General features: G+C 35.2%; 1 protein-coding gene across 1 annotated transcript in view; it reads right to left on the reverse strand.

Moving 5' to 3' along the window:
- COL24A1 (collagen type XXIV alpha 1 chain) overlaps positions 1-21072 on the reverse strand; it is a 295110-nt gene that overhangs the window by 175621 nt on the left and 98417 nt on the right. The window lies entirely within an intron of this gene.

A 21072-nucleotide genomic window follows, 5' to 3' on the forward strand; every position in this document is an offset into this window, starting at 1 on the left:
GAGTAATATTTTATTTTATATTTTTCAATAATATTTAATTTATTTTCTCTATTGAGTTGTATGTCATTGCTTTATTAACTTAAGTTTATGTAACATTCTAAATTTTTTGTTGCCATTTCAACAATCTTTACAGGTTCTTCACTAGGAGTATATTCCACCTCTAGAAACCACGTTCTTTGCTCACTCATAAGAATGAACTCCTCATCTGTCAAAGGTTTAACATGAAATTCATAACAATGAATTTTTTATCATAGCAATGCAGTCACATCTTCAGGTCCACTTTTAATTCTAGTTATCTTGATATTTCTACCACATCTGCAGTTACTTCTTCTATTGGTCTAATCCCTCAAAGTCATACATGAGGGTTGGAATCAACTTCTTCAAAACTCTTTTTACCATTGATATTTTGACCTTTTCCCATGAATTATGAATGGTCTTAATGGCATCTGGAATGGTGAATCATTTCCAGATGGTTTCCAGTTTACTTTGCCCAGATCCATCAGAGAGATCACTCTCTACAGCAGCTACAGCATTAAAAATATATTTCTTATATATTAAGACTTGAAAGTGGAAATTACTCCTTGATCCATGGGCTGCAGAATGGATGTTGTGTTAGCAGGCATAAAACAATATTAATTTCATTGGACATCTCCATTAGAGCTCTAGGGTAGGTAGCTGCATTGTCAATGAGCAGTCATATTTTTTTAAAAACTTTTTTTCTGAGAAATAGATCTCAATAATGAGCTTAAAATATTCAGTAAATCCCTTTGTCAAATATTTGGGGTTTGCGGTCAATTAATATTTGACAAAGGGGGCATGAGCATACAATGAAGTAAAGATAGCCTCTTCAATAAATGATGTTGGGAGAACTGGACTGGTACATGTAAAAAAATGAAACTAGACCACCATCTCATACCATACACCAGAATAAAACTGAAATGGATAAAAGACTTTAATATAAATCATGACACCATAAAAGTCCTAGAGGAAAACATAGGCAGGAAAATTTCAGATATCCCTTGTAGCAAATATTTTTGCTGATATATCTCCTATGGCAAGGGAAATAATGGAAAGAATAAACAAATGGGACTACATCAAACCAAAATGCTTCTGCTCAGCTAAAGAAACCATCATCAAAATGAAAAGGAAACCAACAATATGGGAGACCATATTTGCCAATGATACATGAGATGACGGTTTGATCCCCCAAGTATATAAAGAATTCATATGATTCAACACCAGGAAGACAAACAACCCAATTAAAAAATGGGCAAAGGACCTGAATAGACACTTCTCCAAAGAGAACATACAGATGGCCCATAGACATAACCTCATAACCAGCCTCTGCTAGCTTCAAATTTTTCTTCTGCAGCCTCCTCAGCATGCTCAGCCTTCAGAGCATTGGAGAGAATTAGGCTTGCTCTGGATTAGGCTTTGTTTAAGGGAATGTTGTAGCTGGTTTGATCTTCTACCCAGACCACTAAAAGTTTCTCCATATCACCAATACAGCTGTTTAACTTTCTTATCATTCATGAGTTTACTGGACTAGCACTTTTAATTCCCTTTGAGAACTTTTCCTTTGTATTCACAATTTGCTAACAGTTTGGTACAAGAGGCCTAGCTTTGGATCTATCTCATCTTTTGACATGCCTTCCTCAATAAGCTCAATCATTTCTAGCTTTTGATTTAAAGTGAGAGATGCGTGACTCTTCCTCTCACTCGAACACATAGAAGCCATTGTAGAGTTATTAATTTGCCTATTTCAATATTATTGTGTCTCAGGGAATAAAGAGGTCTGAGGAAAGGGAAAGAGACTTGGGAATGCCAGTCAGCGGAGCAGTCTGAACACACACATTTATCAATTAAGTTCTCCATCTTATATATGTGTAGTTTGTGGCGCACCAAAGCAGTTACAACAGTAATATCAAAGACCACCAACCACAGATAACATTAACAAATATAATAATGAAAAAGTTTGAAGTATTGAGACTTGCTATATGCAGGGTTGCCATGAAACTTCAATTTGTAAAAACCACTATATCTTCAAAGCCCAATAAGGCGAGGTACATAACATGAGGTATGCCTGTATGGTATAAAATAGGGGGTCCAGCTTCAATTTTTTTTTGTATGTGACTGTCCGGTTTTGCCAACACCATTTATTGGGGAGACTATCTTTTCCCCCATTGAATATTCCTGGCTCCTCTGTCATAGAATAATTGACCATATATAGCGGGTTTATTTCTGGGCTTTCTATTCTGTTCCATAATCTATGTGTCTGCTTTTATGCTGATACCATACTGTTCAATTTAATATATCTTTATAATCTAGTTTCAAACCAGGAAGCATATGCCTTTAGCTTTGTTCTTCTTTCTCAAGATTGCTGTGTCTGTTTGGAGCCATTTATGGTTCCATATAAATTTTAGAATTGTTTGTCTTATTTTTCTGAAAAATAACATTGGGATTCTCATAGGGATTATCTTAAATCTATATATTACTTTGGGTATTATGGACATTTTAACAATATTAATTCTTGTAATCCATAAGTATGGAATATCTTACCATTTATAAGTGTCTTCTTTTTCTTCCATCAATGTTATAGATTTCAGTATAGAGGTTTTCACCTCCATGGTTAAATTTATCTCTAGGCATTATATTCTTTTTGATGCAGTTGTAAAGATTGTTTTTTTAATTTCTCATTCTGATAGTTCATTATAGTATATGGAAACACAACTGATCTTTGTGCATTGATTTTATATCCTGAAGCTGGCTCCTTCTAACCAGAAATAATTTAATCATTAATTTTTATCAAGAAGTAGAAACTATCCCTGGCTGGTGGTTCAGCTGGTTGGAGCATCATCCCATACACCAAAAGGTTGTGGGTTCTATTCCAGGTCAGGGCACATACCTAGATTGCAGGTTTGATCCCTGGTCGGGGCGCATGCAGGAGGCAACCAATTGAGGTTTCTTTCTATATCAATGTTTCTCTCTCACATCAATGTTTCTCTCTCTGTCTCTCCCTTCCTTTCTCTATAAATATCAATAAACATGTCTTTGGGTGAGGAGTAAAAAATGAAGTAGAAACCTAAACAAGTAAAGATGTGTCTTCTGTTTTGGGACCCTTCACATCTGTTTACTGCACAGAGAAGAGTGACTCAACATTCTCTCCAGTAAAAACAATGTTTTATTATTCCCTAATTGCTAAAGGCTGGAGACTAATTCACACTCATTTGTTAAAAGCAAAACATGGGAACCAAAAGCATTAGCAGATTCCATTAGTTTCCTGGGAAACTATAAAAGTAAAATACTGTTATTCTTATTCTGGCAGTATTCAGAAGTTTGGAAGCTACAATGTCCTAATAAAGTAAGTAGGTAATGCTGTATGGCATACATAGTTCCTCAATAGGAGTGATACAGTCTCTACTTTCTACTGAGATTTACAGTCCCTTTGGTTAAAAAAATGGTTCAAATGGATAAACAATCCACAAAATAAATAAACCCAATGAATAAAGTAATAATGCTCTATCAGTAAAATGAAAACAACCTGAATGTGGCAATCTGGAAAAATCTCAAATGCATTATGCTAAATAAAAGGACTCACATAATAAAGGATTATACATTATATGAGTTTATTTAAATAAAACTTCAGAAAAATGCAAATTAATCTGTTGTGACAAAAAGCAGATAAGTGGTAGCCTGAAAAGGCAGATATGTTCACCATCTTGATCTTGGTAATGGTTTATACATACATGAAAAATTATAAATTTCACAATTTAAATATATTCATCTTATTATTTTATAATATAACTATGATAATAAGTCAACTGTACCTCAATAAAGCTATAAAAAGAGTAATTGGTATTGGGTGCTTCAGATAATCATTTGTTTTTGGTAGGTAACAGTTTTCAACAATTTAAAGACCTTCAGAGAGAAAATAAAATTTATTCATTGAACTTTACCCCAGAGAAAACCAGTGAAGTTCAGATTTTAAATTATTTTGGAGTGGTAATAATATGTTCAGTTATACCAATACGTTGAAAAGAAACATTTTGGAAAACTTAAACGTTTTGATATTTTACAAGGTAGCTTTAAAATACATGGTTGTTATAGATAAAAGTGGCATTTAGGCCATTTAACTCTTATGAAAATTTTCTAATTTTAATTCACTTTTATATCCATTGTGGATATGCAAGAACTCAGTATGAGTTGACTTAAGGTATCTTTGGAGTAGATTATAAGTGTTAACAAAGTAGAGCTAAATATAACCTTTAGGGAAAAAGTCATATCGTGAAAAGGTTAAATTAATAAATCATTTAAGATAGGGAAACATACAAATTATGATTTCCTAGAGAGCAAAGTTATGCAAAGCCTTATCTGGTGGTGGGAATATAGCACATTCAATAAATATTTGATGTTCTGAATAGATGACCAAATTAAAGGCAAATTGAACAATTTTACTTTTACTCATGCAGTTTCAAATATTAACCTTTGTCTAAGAAAACAAACTAAAAAAACAAAAGTCACCAACATAGCTTCTATATATAGGATTGACATTTCACATATGCAAACAAGAAAGAATGCATCCAGAGGGAGAGAGGATCTGTAGGGGAGAATTCAGTATGAGATACCAAAAAACAACCACAGGAGGTTGTTCTTTAGCATTTGTAAAAGTCCATACCATGTCAGTAATATGGTAAGTCCAAGAAGGAAAGTAATAATTTTTAAAAAGATTAAAATTACCATTTCTGAGTGAGAATAATCCATCCAAAAGTTAATGCCAAAAAAATTAAAAGGGTAAAATAAATAAATTCACTTTCCCAAACTACAGAAACTAAACTTTAGCACAATGAAATGTGCAACTGCAAATTAAGAAACTGTTCTATCTTCAGAGAAAGCCATAAAAGAAAATGTGAGCTTCTGAAAAAATAAGTGCAAAATGAAGACTTTATCTAGGTATCTGGTTCTCTTTAACTCTCTTTTGCTGTTTTAGATCTAAAAAACAGATTTTTTGTTGAGATATTGTTGAAAATCTTTGCAAATGATTTATTGCTATTCATATATCTTCCCTTTTTATAATTCTATTTATTTGCACAGTAAATATGGCACAGCTGAATTCTACGTATGTGTTCATCATAAAAACTCTGCAGAGAAAATCCACAACACGACAATAAAATTCCATATGGTACAAGCATATACTCTTTGTATTAAATAAGACTTTTAAAAATAGTATTCATAGTATGTTTGAAGTCACTTTTAAGAGAACGTACAAAGTCAATCACCAGGTCCACTTTTATTTTACTGAAATCCACACAAAGCTACATGAAATTTATAATTTTTAAGTAAACTATTTTGACCATTATTTGATACTTAGGTTTGGATGACCTAAAGTGACAAAAAGATCAGTAGTAGACTGGGGAGGGGAGAAACAAGAAGAATAGAAAGGAAAGATTGGAAAAGTGAACAAAGAAATTTTGTGCTTTGATGACTGTGTTCACTATTGTGACTTTGGTGATGTTTTCATGAGTTCTACATGTCAAAAACTATCAAATTGTATAAATATATTCAATTTGTTACATATAAATTACATCTCAATAAAACTGTCAAACAAAAAGGTAATTGGTTTTGGGTGTTTTGGGTAATTACTTGCTTTTTGAAGACAATAGTTAGCAACGAATTAAGATCCTCAGAGAACTCATCCACCGATAAAAATCAGCAAAGCTCAGATTTTAAATTATTTTGAAGGTAATAACATGACAATGATTTGATGCTTACCTTTGGATAAGTATCATTTTAGGAACTTGGTGTCTATATTTTGATTCATTTCAAATTATTTTGCATGGTTCTTGGCACTGAATATATATATACACACTAGAGAACAAAAATATTCCCTGGCTTCATAAAATGTATATTCTGGAAACTAACTCAGATTCTCCCCCTTTCAGTGAGTGTGTGTTTGTGCCAGGGAGTGGGAAGTTAAGAGATGTTAAAAAGCTGATTTATCTTGTTATGAGGAACTGGCATGTACCAATTGCCAGTCCTAAATGCACAGACAGGAGCCTGGGCCACTCTATGTTGTTTCCCATAAATATTGTGGCTATCTTCTTTTCCTTCCAAAATTATATACTAGTTAGTGGAGATGTAGACCTATATCTAGGCCTCACTGAGAACAATGCACCTTTTTCCAAGAACCTGGTCTTGGAACCATATGCAATAATTGACCAATACATTGGGTTATCTTCCTTTGCAGAAGTAGAGTGCATTTTCAACTGTGTGGGCAGCTGCATTATGTCACCAGAGGTCATTTTAAAAACTGTATCAGACTTCTGGCCAAGATGGAGGCCTAGACAGACACACTGGGTCTTCCTCCACAACTAAGAAGGAATACAACTACCTCAAAACTAGACACAACCAGAAGTTCCAGAAAATCAAGGTGCATGGAAGTCCAAAAAACAAAGATATAAAGAAGAAATACTCATCCAGACAGGTAGGAGGGGTGAAGCTGGGGCAGAGAGGACATGGTGCGGTGGTGGCAGCAGCAGCAGCAGTAGTGGCAGGCCAGTGGCAGGCCAACGGAAAGCATAGTCACTCCTTTTAAAAAGTCAGGGGGGACACCTAGGGAGTGTTCCTAGCTCCTGACCAGATCACGCAACTAATGGTCCCAGTGCCAGGCAAAATTAAGCCTCATTGCTTCTGACTATGCAAAACAGTGGGGGTTGGGGTAAAGGAAGAAACTGCCAGTCTCTCAGCAGAGTCTGCTTGTTTAAGGGTCCCTCACAGTCCTAGAACATCCAAAGACCCATCCACTCTGGGAACAACAGCCAGAGCAAGAGCTAGAGAGGCGCCAGTCTCATTCGAAAGTAGGAGAAGTGCCTGGAAAAGGGGCCAGTGCTGAGCAAGCTGCATTGTTCCTTCTCAGACCCCTCCCCCACATTCAGTGCCACAACATAGTGAAATGGGTCACCCTATACTGAATTCCTAACGTTCCGCCCCTTACAACATAACAGGAGCAACAGCTCTACCTAAGATACAGAGGCAAACAAATACAGGAACTTGTCAAGATGAGGAGACAAAGAAGTATGGCCCAGTGGGAGAACTAAGTGACCAGGAAATAGCCAATCTAACAGATGGGGAGATAGCCAACCTAATAGATGCAGAATTCAAAACACTGGTGATAAAGGTGCTCATAGGCTCGACAGATATGCTTGAGTATGGCAAATGCATAAGGGAAGAAGTGAAGGCTATGCTAAGTGAAACAAAGGAAAACCCACACAAAACCAATGAGGAAGGGAAGGAAACTGGGGTTCAGATCAATGATTTGGAATATAAGGAATAAAAAAACAGTCAACCAGTACAGAATGAGGAAACAAGAATTGAAAAAAATGAGGATAGGATTAGGAACCTCTGGGACAACTTTAAACATGCCAACATCCAAATCATAGGGATGCCAGAAGGAGAAGAGGAAGAGCAAGAAATTGAAAGCTTACGTGAAAAAATAACGAAGAAAGACTTCCCAAATTTGGTGAAGAAAATAGACATACAAGTCCAGGAAGCACAGAGAGTCCCAAACAAGCTAGACCCAAAGAGGACCACACCAAGACACACCATAATTAAAATGCCAAAGGTTCAAGATAAAGAGAGAATCCTAAAAGCAGCAAGAGAAAAGCAGAGTGTTACCTACAAAAAGGTGCCTATTAGACTAACAGCTAATTTCTCAAAAGAAACTTTGCAGGCTGGAAGGGACTGGCAAGAAGTGTTCGGTGTGATGAAAAGCAAGGACCTACAACCAAGATTACTCTATCCAGCAAAGCTATCATTTAGAATGGAAGGGCAGATGAAGTACTTCCCAGACAATGAAAAGCCAAAAGAGTTCATTATCACCAAGCCATTATTGTATGAAATGTTAAAGGGTTTAATTTAAGAAAAAGAAGATCAAAACTATGAACATTAAAATGCCCACAAACTCACAACTATCAACAACTGACTCTAAAAAGTAAAAACAAAATCCAACTAAGCAAACCAGATAGGAACAGAATCATAGGTATAGGGTTATTTTGGAGGGTTATCAACTGGGAAGGGGGAGAAATGGGGAAATGGTGCAGGGATTAAGAAGCATAATTGGTCGGTACAAAACAAAACAGAAGAATAATAATATTGGAAAGGGTAAAGCCAAAGAACTTATATGCACGACCCATGGACATGAACTAAGGTGGGTGGGATTGCTGGGGGAAGGGAGGTACTGGGCAGAGGGGAGCAAAGGGAAAAAAAATTGGGAGTACTGTAACAACATAATCAATAAAATATACTTTAAAATGCTGCATAGAAGGGCAGAAGGATAAATGTAGAGAGGACAACAAAGATGCAACTGGTAGAGGGCATTTTTAAAAAACCTACTCACCATCCCTTTGTGAAACTACTCTCTCCCATGTGCAGTTCATGTGTTTCTAGTCCCTGTCCTAGCTTCCAGGGATAGGTAAATAACCCAAAGCTTGCCAGTTACAGCATTCTGTCCCACGGCAGTTGTGGATGATTTACATATGATCATGTAACCCAAGCCAGGTTGGCTGGAGTCCACTTTAAAGATTTTTCTTGAGGTATAAAAAACATAATGCTTTCTTTTTACTAAGATTGCTAATTCTAAGGGCAATAGAAGCCTAGAGTTGCCAAGGACCATCTTTCCACAATGTATTCCTATGAACAAAGCCAACAAAGATAAGTAAGATGGAGAGTGTCTTAATTATATTAGTTCAGCTCCTGCATGCAGCCAACCTCTAGGCACATGCACTGCTGGGCTTCCTGATTATATTAGCCAATCTTGATTTCTTTTCTTTTTTTTTTTTTTTTTTGCTTAAAACAGTTTGAGTTATGTTTCTGTCACTTTAATTAAAATGAACAACTAAAACAACAAACTATTCCTTAAATATATGTTGCTTCCTCATACGTCTGTGCTGCAATGTCCTTTCCATTTGATAGGTTCCTAATATTTCATGTCTTTGCTCAGATAACCAGAATTCTTAGAAGTCTTCCTTAACTCTTTGTCCCAAGTTCCTTCATCATACAATTTGTTACCAACTCAAAGGTAACATGATCTGTGAAGTCTTTCCCAGCTCCCCTTACTCAGAACCAGTAGCTTGTTCTTTTATATTTCTACAGAACTAGTAATATGATTATTTAGTACTAATTGCACTATATCGTAATTAAAGGTATGCCTTTTTTTTCCAATAAAAGGTAAGCTCATGAAAGAAAATGAATTACCTTACCCATCTTTATACCACCAAGGTTTAACTTGTTGCAGTCCACAGTCCTCTGCATTTATGTACATTATGCAAATGATGTCTTTTCAGGGACTTTTTCCAATTTTTAAAATGTATTTTTCAATTACAGTTGATACACTATATTATATTAGTTTCAGGTGTACAGCATTGTGATTAGACATTATATAACTCACAAAATGATTCCCTGATCAGTCTAGGGAATATAGCCTTTTCAGGGGTTTTTGTATAACAAAGTAACAGATAGTGTCTCCCTCTGTCGCAAAAAGCAGGGATGCTTACTGTCCATATAATTATGTCTCTTTCTGGAACACATTATAAAATATTCAGTTTTCTTAAGCTCAAAGATCCTCTAATGTAATGTAATCCATTTCCCATGCAAATGTCATCTAGCTTTCTTCACATTACCCCATGGGAATTGAGGTTCAGAGAATCAGTGCGAAAACATTCAAAGTCTGGAAACTGCTATAGCTGAGTAAGATAGCCTGTCTTTCGTCTCTGTTCCAGGAGTCTCATGTCTTCTACCAGAATCTGTGAAACTGTCAGGCTAAATTGTTGTCCAGCAAATAGGAGAAAAACCTCTCAGATCCTTCACATCTTCTGGCCATTCTGGCAATGAGGATGTGATACTGATAGAGACATAGCTTTCTGGTACTGGGAATATGAGGGCCTTACGAGATGATTAACTAGACCTGAGAAAAGTCCATGGGAATATACAATGAACATGTTAACCAAACTATATAGCCAGCCAGGCAATAAATGGTTCTTTATTGTCTGTTAAGATGAGTAACTGTGGGAAATGGCTCTAGGCCAAGTACCAGGAACAGAAATTACAAGGAATATTCAAAGACAGTTGCCTTACATGTAACTAATTACCCTCTAGGTGGAAAGCTTTCCTCATCTGAGGCCCACATCACTGTAACAGAGGTATTGAGTAATCAGTATTAGTAACTAATAGTACTAAGATTCATCTTGGGTAGGCAGAAGATTCCATTCCCTTAGAGAGACTCCCACTTAGACTAGGTATAAAAGGATAGAAATTTGTGAGCACTATGAGAAGAAACCAGGCAAATCAATAAAACTTTGACTAGTTCACTCGGGATGTGAGGGGGCAGGATTCATATTTTTTCAAAATATAAGGATTATGATATTAGTCCTGACTATTGAGCTTCTGAATGTTCTGCCTCTGACATAGCTTGTAATCAAAGGTCTTATGCAATTTGGCACCAAAGTAGTACAACTCCATACCAATATAAGGAATCTATATCAGGTAGTAAGTTTTATTCACTGTTCTGTAAATCCAACATGCACATTACCTAGATGTCCAGGCTTTGCTCATGTGATTCACCCAGCCTGAAAGGCCCTCTCCTTTTCCTGCCATTTATTCATCCACATCTTTTCAAACCTCCCTTCCCTAATTCTCCCCCCTCATGTTTTTCTCCATGTACACCAAACTATAACTACTTATTTAATTCTCACATAATGCCTTTACCATTGTCTAACAGTATATGTATATACTTTGTTTTCCCAGCTAGATTATACATTTCCCCAAGATACAGAAAAAAATATTTTTTTGTACCCATCCTACAGGGTTTACTAGGTACAACTTTACATACAATAGGAAATTTTTTACTGACTGATTTAATCAAGTGTTTTCTTTCAGAACTACTTTATGAATAATAGCTAAAAATATAAAATTATTCAACCAAACCAAAGTAAAAAAAGATAAGAAAAAAGTAATATATTTAAGTGAACAGAACCCATTGGCACTAAGATCTACCCAACTCATGTAGTTGGCCACAGGCTGGCTTATTCTAAGTCAAATGAGGTGCTAAAATGGACATTTAGAAGCATGTCTTTGCTTGATGTGAGTAGAATCTCCAAATGAACTTTGGTCTTTGTCTTTAATGGAGACCACCCTACTGGAAAAAGAGGACCCACTGCCTGGCCACTTTTGGTATCTCTGTGATGATTGATCTCAGCTCATTTTTGTAGTAGACAATTGGCCTGTTTATGAAGAATATCATCCAAAATTCAATATTTGGCAATCTCTGTAGCAAAGAGATATTAACAGCTAAATCAACAAACATCCTAACTATCCTGCAATCACATTTAAAATTGGTATGCTGCCAGAATTGGGAGAAAGCATGGGGTTAATGCTCAAAACTGATACTACTATGCTTAAGGAAATACAAATGATTCCTGTATGCCATTTACCATATGTTCTTACTAAGAAATAAACAATGAGATAGCATCTCACACCTGTCAAAATGTCTATCATCAATAAAGCAACAAACAACAAGTGTTGGCAAGGATGTGAAGAAAAGGAAACTCTCATGCATTGTTGGTGGGAGTGCAGATTGGTACAGCCAGTGTGGAAAGCAGTATGCAGTTACCTCAAAAAATAAAATAAAAACAGAACTGCCTTATGATCCAGTGATTCCACTTCTGGAATATATCCAAATAAGCCCAAAACACAAATTCAAAAGAATAGAAGCACCCCTATGTTCAATGCAGTGTTATTTACAACAGCCATGATTTAGAAGCAGTCCAAGCACTCATCATGAGTGAGTAAAAATGCTATGGTACATTTACACTATGGAAAACTACTCAGCCCTGGACATGGAAATTAAATTAGAAATATGAAAACTGAGAAAGAAGAACAAAAATGATCTCTATTTGAAAATTATATGAGACTATGTCTACAAAACTTCAGAAAAATCAATGGTGAAACTAACTTAAAGGTAAGAAACCATTAAGGTAGCAGGGTGTAAAATTAATGTTCAGAAATCAATACTCTATACATATAGAAACCTGTTAGAGAATATAATAGTAGAGGAAATCCCATTTACAACAGTAACATAAAATTAAATTGTAACAAACTTAATAAGAAATATATAAAAAACTATCTGAGGAAACATGAAAATATTTCTAAAAAACAAAAAAACTTAAATAAAAGACATCCATTGTTCTTGGAGAGGATAATTTAATATAATAAAAATGTCATTGCTACCTAAATAAATTTATAAATATAAGTCAAACCCAACAGATACAATGGCAATATAATTTTTATGTGAAGCTGGATAAATTGATGGTAAAGTTTATATGGAAAACAAGTATGCAAGTACAGCAAGAAAATCAGTGAAAAAAGAAGAGCTAAGAGGATTACAACAAAGCCCGAAGTGAGTAGGAGGAAGAAAACAATGAAGATCAAAGAAGCAATAAATAAAATAGAATCAAAAAAATTTAAAAGATCAATGAATCCAAGAGCTGGTTCTTTGAAAAGATAAACAAGATTGACAAACTTTTAACTAGACTTATTGAGAAAAAAAAGAGAGGACGCAAATAGATAAAATCAGAAATGAAAGAGGAGAAGTAATAAGTGATGCCAAAGAAAAACAAAGGATTGTAAGAAAATATTATGTACAGCTAAGTGCCAAAAAATCAGACAAACTGGATGAAATGAATAAATTTCTAGAAATACACAATCTTCCAAAACTAACTCTGGAAGAATCAGGGGATCTGAATTTGCAGATTACACCTAGGGAAATTGAAATAGAAATAAAAAAAAAAACTTCCAACAAACAAAGCCCTGGACTGGATAGCTTCAGAGGCAAATTTTACCAAATATTCTGAGAACTAACACTTCTCCTTCTCAAACTATCCCAAAAAATTAAAGAGGAAGGAAGACTCCCAAGCTCATTTTACAAGGCCAGTGTTTTCCTAATTCTAAAAGTAGATAAAGATCCTACAAAGAAAGAAAATTATAGGCCAATATCCCTGATGAACACAGATGCTAAAATCTTCAACAAAATATTAGCAAACCTAAGATAAGAATGCATCAAAAAGATCATACACCACAATCAAATGGGATTTATTCCCAGGATGCAAGGTTGGTACATTGTTCTCAAATCAATAAATGTGATATATCACATAAACAAAATGAAGGACAAAAACTACATGATCATATCAATAGATGTAGAAAAAGCTTTTGATAAAATCCAGCACCCATTTGTGACAAACTCTCAGCAAAGTGGGAATCAAAAGAACATACCTAAATGTATGATAATAAAGATCATATGTGACAAACCCACTGCCAGCATCATACTCAACTGGCAAAAATTGCAAGCATTCCCTTTAAGATAAGGAACAAGACAGGGATGTCCACTTTCACCTCTTATTCAATATAGTACTGGAAGTTCAAGCCACAGCAATCAGACAAGAAGAAGAAATAAAAGGCATCCAAATTGAAACGAAAGAAGCAAAACCAACATTAATTGGAGATGACATGATACTGTACATAGAGAACCCTAAAGATTCTACCAAGTAACTACTACAACTGATAAATGAATTCAGTAAAGCAGCAAGATAAAAAATAAATACCCAGAAATCAATGCATTTTATATGTCAATAATGAACTTTCAGAAAGGGAAATTAAGAAAACAGTCCCTTTCACAATTGCTTCAAAAAGAATAAAAAGCCCTGGCTGCTTTCGCTCAGTGGATTGAGCATCAGCCTGCAAGCCAAGTGTTGCTGGTTCAATTCCCAGTCAGGGCACAAGACTGGGTTGCACGTCAGGTCCCCAGTTGGGGGCGTGAGTGAGAGGCAACCACACAGTGATGTTTCTCTCCCTCTCTTTCTCCTTTCCCCTCTCTCTAAAACTACATAAATAAACAAACATATAAATAAATTATTATTTTTAAAAAAGAATAAAATACCTAGAACTAAATTAAACCAGGAACGCAAAAGACCTGTTCTTGGAAAATTATAAAACACTGAAGAGAGAGACTGAAGAAGATATCAATAACTGGAAGTATATACCGTGTTCATGGATAGGAAGAATTAACATCATTAAATGTCCATACTACCCAAAGTAATCTATAGATTTTACATAATTCCTATCAATGATGTATTTCCCAGAACTAGAACATATATTTCAAAAATTTATATGGAACCACAAAAGACCTCAAATATCAATACTGATCTTAAAAAAGAAGAACAAAGTTGGAAGAATTATGCTACCTAATATCAAACTATATTATAAGGTCATAGTAATCAAAACAGCATGGTACTGGCATAAAAACAGACACATAGATCAATGGAACAGAATAGAGAGCTCAGAAATAAACCTATGCCTTTATAGTCAATTAATATTTGACAGAAGAAGCAAAGACATACAATGGGCTACAGATAGTTTATTTAATAAATGATGTTGGGAAAACTGGATGGATATGTACAGAAAAATGAAACTGGACCACCTTCTTACACCACACACAAGAATAAATTCAAAATGGATTAAAGACTTAATGTTAGTCTCGAAATCATAAAATTCCTAGAAGAAAGCATGGGCAGTAAAATCTGGAACATTGCTCATAGCAATATTTTTTTTCTGATATATCTCCTCAGGCAATGGAAACAATAGAAAAATAAACAAATGGGACTGTGTTAAACTAAAAACTTTTTGTACGGCAATGGAAACCATCAGCAAAATAAAAAGACAACCCACAGAATGGAAAAACCTATTTGCTGATACAACTGATACGCAGTTAATATCCAAGATTTATAAAGAAATTATAAAACTTGACAGCAAAAAAACAAACAATCTAATTAAAAAGTGGGCAAAGGACCTGAATAGACACCTCTCCAAAGAGGACATACAGATGGCCAATAGACATGAAAAGATGCTCAATGTCACTAATCAGAGAAATTCAAATCAAAGCCACAATGAAATATTACCTCACATCTGTCAAATTGGCTATCATCAATAAGTGAACAAACAACAAGTGTTGGTGAGGGTGTGGAGAAAGGGAAACCCTTTTGCACTGTTGGTGGGAATGGAGACTGGTGCAGCCACTGTGGAAAGCAGTATGAAGATAACTCAAAAAATTAAAAATGGAACTACCTCATGATGCAGCAATTTCACCTCTGGGAATTTATGTGAAGTAACCCAAAACACTAATTTGAAAGACTATAAGCAACCCTGTGTTCATTTTAGCATTATTTACAATAGGCAAGATTTGGAAGCAGCCTGAGTGTCTATCAATAGATGAATAGACAAAACAACTATGGGGTGTTTACACAAAGGAATACTACTAGGCTGTAAAAAAGAAGAGAATTTTACCCTTTGCAACATCATGGATGGACCTGGAGAACATTATGCTAAGTGAAATAAGCCAGTCAGAGAAAAAAAAATACCGTATAATTTTACTCATATGTGGAATCTAATGAAAGTATATAATAAAGTACAATGATTTTATGATACCAAAGTACCACAACAAACAAAGTTTTAAAGTATGAAAACTTTGTTTTGATTACTATGGCTTTGTAATATATCTTGTTTCAGAAAGGATGACACCTCCAACTTTGTTCTTCTTTCTCAGGATTGCTTTGGCTATAGATCAGTGGAACAGAATAGAGAGCTCAGATATAACGTCATGCATATACAGTTAACTGATTTTTGACAAGGGCTCCAAGAATACACAATGGGGAAGGAAGGGTCTCTTCAATAAACTGTTAGGAAAATTAATATACACATGCCAAAGAATGAAACTGGACCACTATCTTACATCACCCACAAAAATTAACTCCAAATTGTTCAAATACTTAAATATAAGACCTGAAGCTATAAAACTCCTAGAAGAAATGGGCAGATATCTCCTTGACATTGGTCTTGGCAATGATCTCCTGGATAAGACATGGGCAGCACAAGCTAAAATAAACAAGGGGGACTACATCAAACTAAAGAGGTTCTGTAAAGCAAAGGACACAATAAATACATTGAAAAGGGAACCTTCAGAATGGAAGAAAATATTTACAAGCCATATATTTGATAAGAGGTCAATTCCTAAAATAAAGAACTCATAAAACTCAAAGCAACAAATCCAATCTGATTAAAAAATAGGCAGACTATCTGAATAGATATATTTCCAACGAAGATACACAGATGGCCAACAAGTACCTGAAAAGGTTCTCAATATCATTCATCATCAGGTAAATGCAAATCAAAACCAAAATGAGATAGCGCCTCATACCTGTTACAATGGCTGGGAATACTTGTACACTGTCCATGGCAATGTGAATCACCATCAAAAAATTTAAAATAGAACTACCATGTGATCCAACAATTCCACTTCTGTGTACTTATCTGAATAAAACAAAAATATTAACCCAATAATATATTTGCACCCCCCAGTTTACAGCAGCATTATTCACAATAGCCAAGATATGGAAACAACCTAAATGTCCCTCAACATAAAAAATGTAGTATATATACAATGGAATATTATTCAGCCATTAAAAGAATGAAATTTTGCCATTGTAAAAACATGGATGAATGTGGAAGGCATTCTACTAAGTGAAATAAACCAGACAGAGAAGGACAAATACTGTAAGTCATCAAATATGTAAAACCTAAAAAACTTTTTTAAAAAGCTGATTTCATATGAAAAGAGAATAGAATGGGGCTGGGAGTGAGTGAGAAATGGGTCATGTAGGTCAAAGGGTACAATTTATCAGTTATGAGAAGAATCAGTTCTGAGGATCTAATGTACAGCATGGTGACTACAGGTAAAAATATGATACTACATACTTAAAAGTCATTGAGAATAGATTTTAAGCACTCTCAGCACAAAAAAATTTTGAAGTTAAATATGTGAGGTGATGAATGTGTTAATTATCTTCATTATTGTAACCATCACACAATGTGTGCATGTGTAAAATCATTAAATTATATACACTTTAAATATATGCAATTATATATGCCAATATTCCCAGTTATTCCCCAATAAAGTTTAAAAATACCATCAACTTCTATCATTAAAGCAATGTGATACTTGTACAGGAACAGGCAACCACTCAAGTGGAAAAGAAAAAAAAGTCTAGACATAGACCCAAGAACCATGGAAATTCAGAATATGATTGAGGTTGCATTTTAAAATCACTGAAGCAAAGACAAATTGCTTAACAAATGTTTCTGGGACAACTGATAAGCCATTTAGAAAAAGATAACATTAAATATATGATTACATTACATCTTTCACAATAAAGAAACACCAAATAATCTGCTCAAGATACTCAGGCTAATTTCACAATTCTCATTTAGAAGATATTAATCTCAAATTTACAGATGTTAACTGAAATATTTTATCATACAATAATTAACAAAAGCTAGCCCAGAAGTATATACTCAGGTGTCATCATTTTGGCCTTTAATGTAATTACTTCTACTAAATTGTACTTTGGTGTTATGATATTAATCTATACTTACAGGCAGAAATCACACAATACCATGAATTGTGGCCCTACTTTTGAACAATTAATATGTCTTTATCCAAAGGGGAAGAGAATCATATCATTGATCATGTTTCATTGTTTTTGCCAGCAGAAAATTCAGGCTAAAGTTTGCAATCCAATTCCAATAAAATTTACAGGAATCTGTAGCCATATTTTGGGAAAACGGCTTTTCAATCTCAGCCGAGTTTTTAACATGATTTATAATAACAGCTATGGTATTAGTTCTCAGTCATTCCCCTGCTTACTCTCCACAGAACTCAAGCGCCTTCATTCTGCACGCACACATTCCTTTTGGAATTTAATTTTCTACTTACAGAGAAAACAGTCTATCCTTCAATTTCTTTATCCTTTTGAAACAAATCCCTACCCTTGTGTTATGCATAGGTTATTTATTTTTTATCTTTCTTGCTTTGTAGAGAAGTCTGTGAATTTCATTCTAGGTGTTGCTTTAGGGGCAACACTCAAGTTTTTATAGTGAGTTGTTCTCATTCAGTTCCAAATATTTATTTTAATGCTCTAATATTGTCAATTTAAAACTTAAATTGCACTGGAGGCAGAGACTGTGGCCTTCTGAGAGTGAGTATCCAGGTCTAGTATTTTTAAACCTTTTTCCATAAACTCTCTTTAAATGATTTCACCTCTTAGAATTGCTTCATCTGATAGCTCTATGTGGATGACTACAAACATGTATCTCGGAGTTCATTCTTTTCTTCTGAGTTTCAGGCCTACAGTTTTCTATGCACTTAGGAGACTAATTTCCTGGATGTGCTACAGGCACTTTAGCTCTAATGAATTCAAAGCCAAAGCATTATCTAATCCATCTGAGTACTATTATCTTCCCTTTTTATTCTGTTTTTAGAAAAGTGATCCACATACTACCCAACTATTCAAACAAGAAATATTAAAATTGTCTTTTACTCCTCCCTCACACAAACCGAATAAACTGAACTGCGTAGTTCAAGTTCTGTGACTTACATTTCCTAATTATTTCTTGAAGCCAACATGTCTCTTAATTGCCACAGGACCTCATCATTAATACTCTGGCCTTGTATTATTCTCTTAAATAGCCTGTAGTCTTGTGACTCCTCCCTCTTTCCTCATCTACCTTTGCTCCTATTACATGTATGTCAAAGACACAGTTCTGATAATTTCATTCCCATGCTATAAAATCTTTGATCATTGCCTACAGGAGAAAGCCTATTTCCAGCACAACATATAATATAAGACCTTTTATCTGAGAAAATTCCTGTACAAGTAGAAACTTTCCTGGCTTACTATAGTATTAAACCTACTATTTTAAATTCTTGGACCTGAAATTCTCTTAGAAGCTTAATGTTGAGAAAGACTTGGATAAAAGTGTTGCCTATGACTACCTACATGTTGTATTCTTATGATCAAGAAGAAGTTACAATCTTTGGACTAGATCCTATTTCCCAGAACAACCTTGCATCAATTCTTGCAAGGGTACATTTTACGCCTTTAGCCCATAAAAAAGTTTATTACAGGTGAGAAGGACGAGTGGGCACAGACAAGGTTGAGGACCTTGTACTAGAGGTGCAGAAAGCAAAGACAATGTGATAATGCTTGAACAGTGATTGCAAATCATAAAGTCTCAGAGGCAACAGAGAAAAAGGAACTTCTCTGGAAGACTGAGTATTAAGTAAAAACATGGTCCATGTATCCTTTAACCTGGCTTTATGAAAAAGAAGAAAAGGCTAAAAAACCATACTGATAGTAAGGTGACACCGGCCTTCCTAGTACGCATACCATCTATAACTGAAGTTACAACAAAACAAAGCAATCCATGTTCAACCTTTAAAGGTAATGAAAGATCAATTAGGTTCTGTATTTTCAGTATGAAAATAAAGGTAAACACGATTCAGTCCAGGAAAATTTTCATAAAAAATGATTAAAAGAATGTAGGCTCATAAAAGACATGAACTTATATTAATCTGTTAGTTACTGTTTTAATTATCTGCTAATAATTATTTTAATTACTCAAAATAATTTCCTTCTTCCCAGAATGATATCTATGTATTCCTGTTTTACTTATTATCTTCCTATTTTTTTATTTTTTTAAGTAGGTACACATAATAGTTTTTCAGATTTTGAACTATCTATATCCAGTGTGTTTTAAATTTGACAATAGGTTAATATAGACATTTGTTAAAGGAACCAGCCAACTCTGAAAGACAGCCATAGATTAAGAAGTAAATCTGAAGATTTACGGAGAGTGAGAAAGCATCAGTACGGTGCTGTTCCTAGGAACTCTACTTGCTTCTCTGACACTATGGAAATTTTACTGCTTTGAGTTATTTATTCTGAAGCCAAAAATTGATTTTCCTCAGCTTTACTGACAGCTCTATGACTCTGCATTGGATGTGCATGTCTCGTCGTCGTCGGCAGCCGTCCATCTCGAGAGACGATGGTGTAGCTTCTTAAGAGTCTATCTGCACCGCCGAGAATGGCTGTGCGGTCCGACTCGGGAGTGACACGGTATCTGTCTCCTCCCGTGTTGAATCGACATCTTGCGATGACGCTGGAGTGTCCTCTCCAGTGAAGCTGAAGCTACAGAGCCTGGGCAGGGTGATATGGAGGGTCTGCTGTTGCCCATGCAGCAGACCCCCCCTCTCTTCGCAGCTGAAGGGTCCAAGGGAAAGACGGAGTCAATACAGCTTGGCTTCAGGTGCGCCGCAGGAGTTGCCGGTGTTGACTACAACGTCAAACCGCCTTAGGGACTCCGGCTCCGGATTTTCTGTCGGGGTTTACTCCCTTAGCCTTTCCCCTGAAGAGGTATGCCGCAAGGCAGCGGAGGTTTTTTGGAGTCAGAGTTTTCCTTCTCTGATGTGCCCTGACTGGAAGATCGAACCAGCAACACTTAGCTCGCAGGCCGACGCTCAATCCACTGAGCCAAACCAGCCAGGGCTGATGTGCATGTCTATATATGCATATATTTTATTTATATTTCTGAACTAGAGAGAGCATCAGGTCTTGAGCTTCCTGTGGTATATCTTTGACTGACTAAATGATTTTTTAAAAAACTCAAATGTTTCATCTCAGAAGCTTATGTTCTATGTAGGCTTGCAGGAAAAAAGTCACTGTACATCAAGCATTAAGCCATAGCCAAAATTTCAAAGAATATATAAGCAGATTGAACTTAATTGTACTTATTCTAGGATATGAAATTCAAATGATTTAGGTATATACCAGAAGGAGAAGCATCTTGCACTAAAAATTAAGTGGAGTTTATATCCTGAAATATAATTTCAAGCCCCAAATATGAGTTATTAATAGTCATGTAGAACAAATAGATCAGTTATGATAGAGTCAGGACTATAATGCGGCTAATACCTTTCCTATTTCCTTTGGACTACTGTAGCTTATCTCCTGACATAACAGAAAAAAATTAATCCAAACTATTTACAAAGATATAAACTTTAAAGAGAATCTTCCTTAAGCCTATTATATAAAAATATGTTTTACCAACCAAATTATTTTCTATAATTTTTCTTTC

The sequence above is a fragment of the Furipterus horrens genome, unplaced genomic scaffold, assembly GCF_987537825.1.
Source record: "Furipterus horrens unplaced genomic scaffold, mFurHor1.1.pri manual_scaffold_3, whole genome shotgun sequence".
Taxonomy (NCBI): domain Eukaryota; kingdom Metazoa; phylum Chordata; class Mammalia; order Chiroptera; family Furipteridae; genus Furipterus; species Furipterus horrens.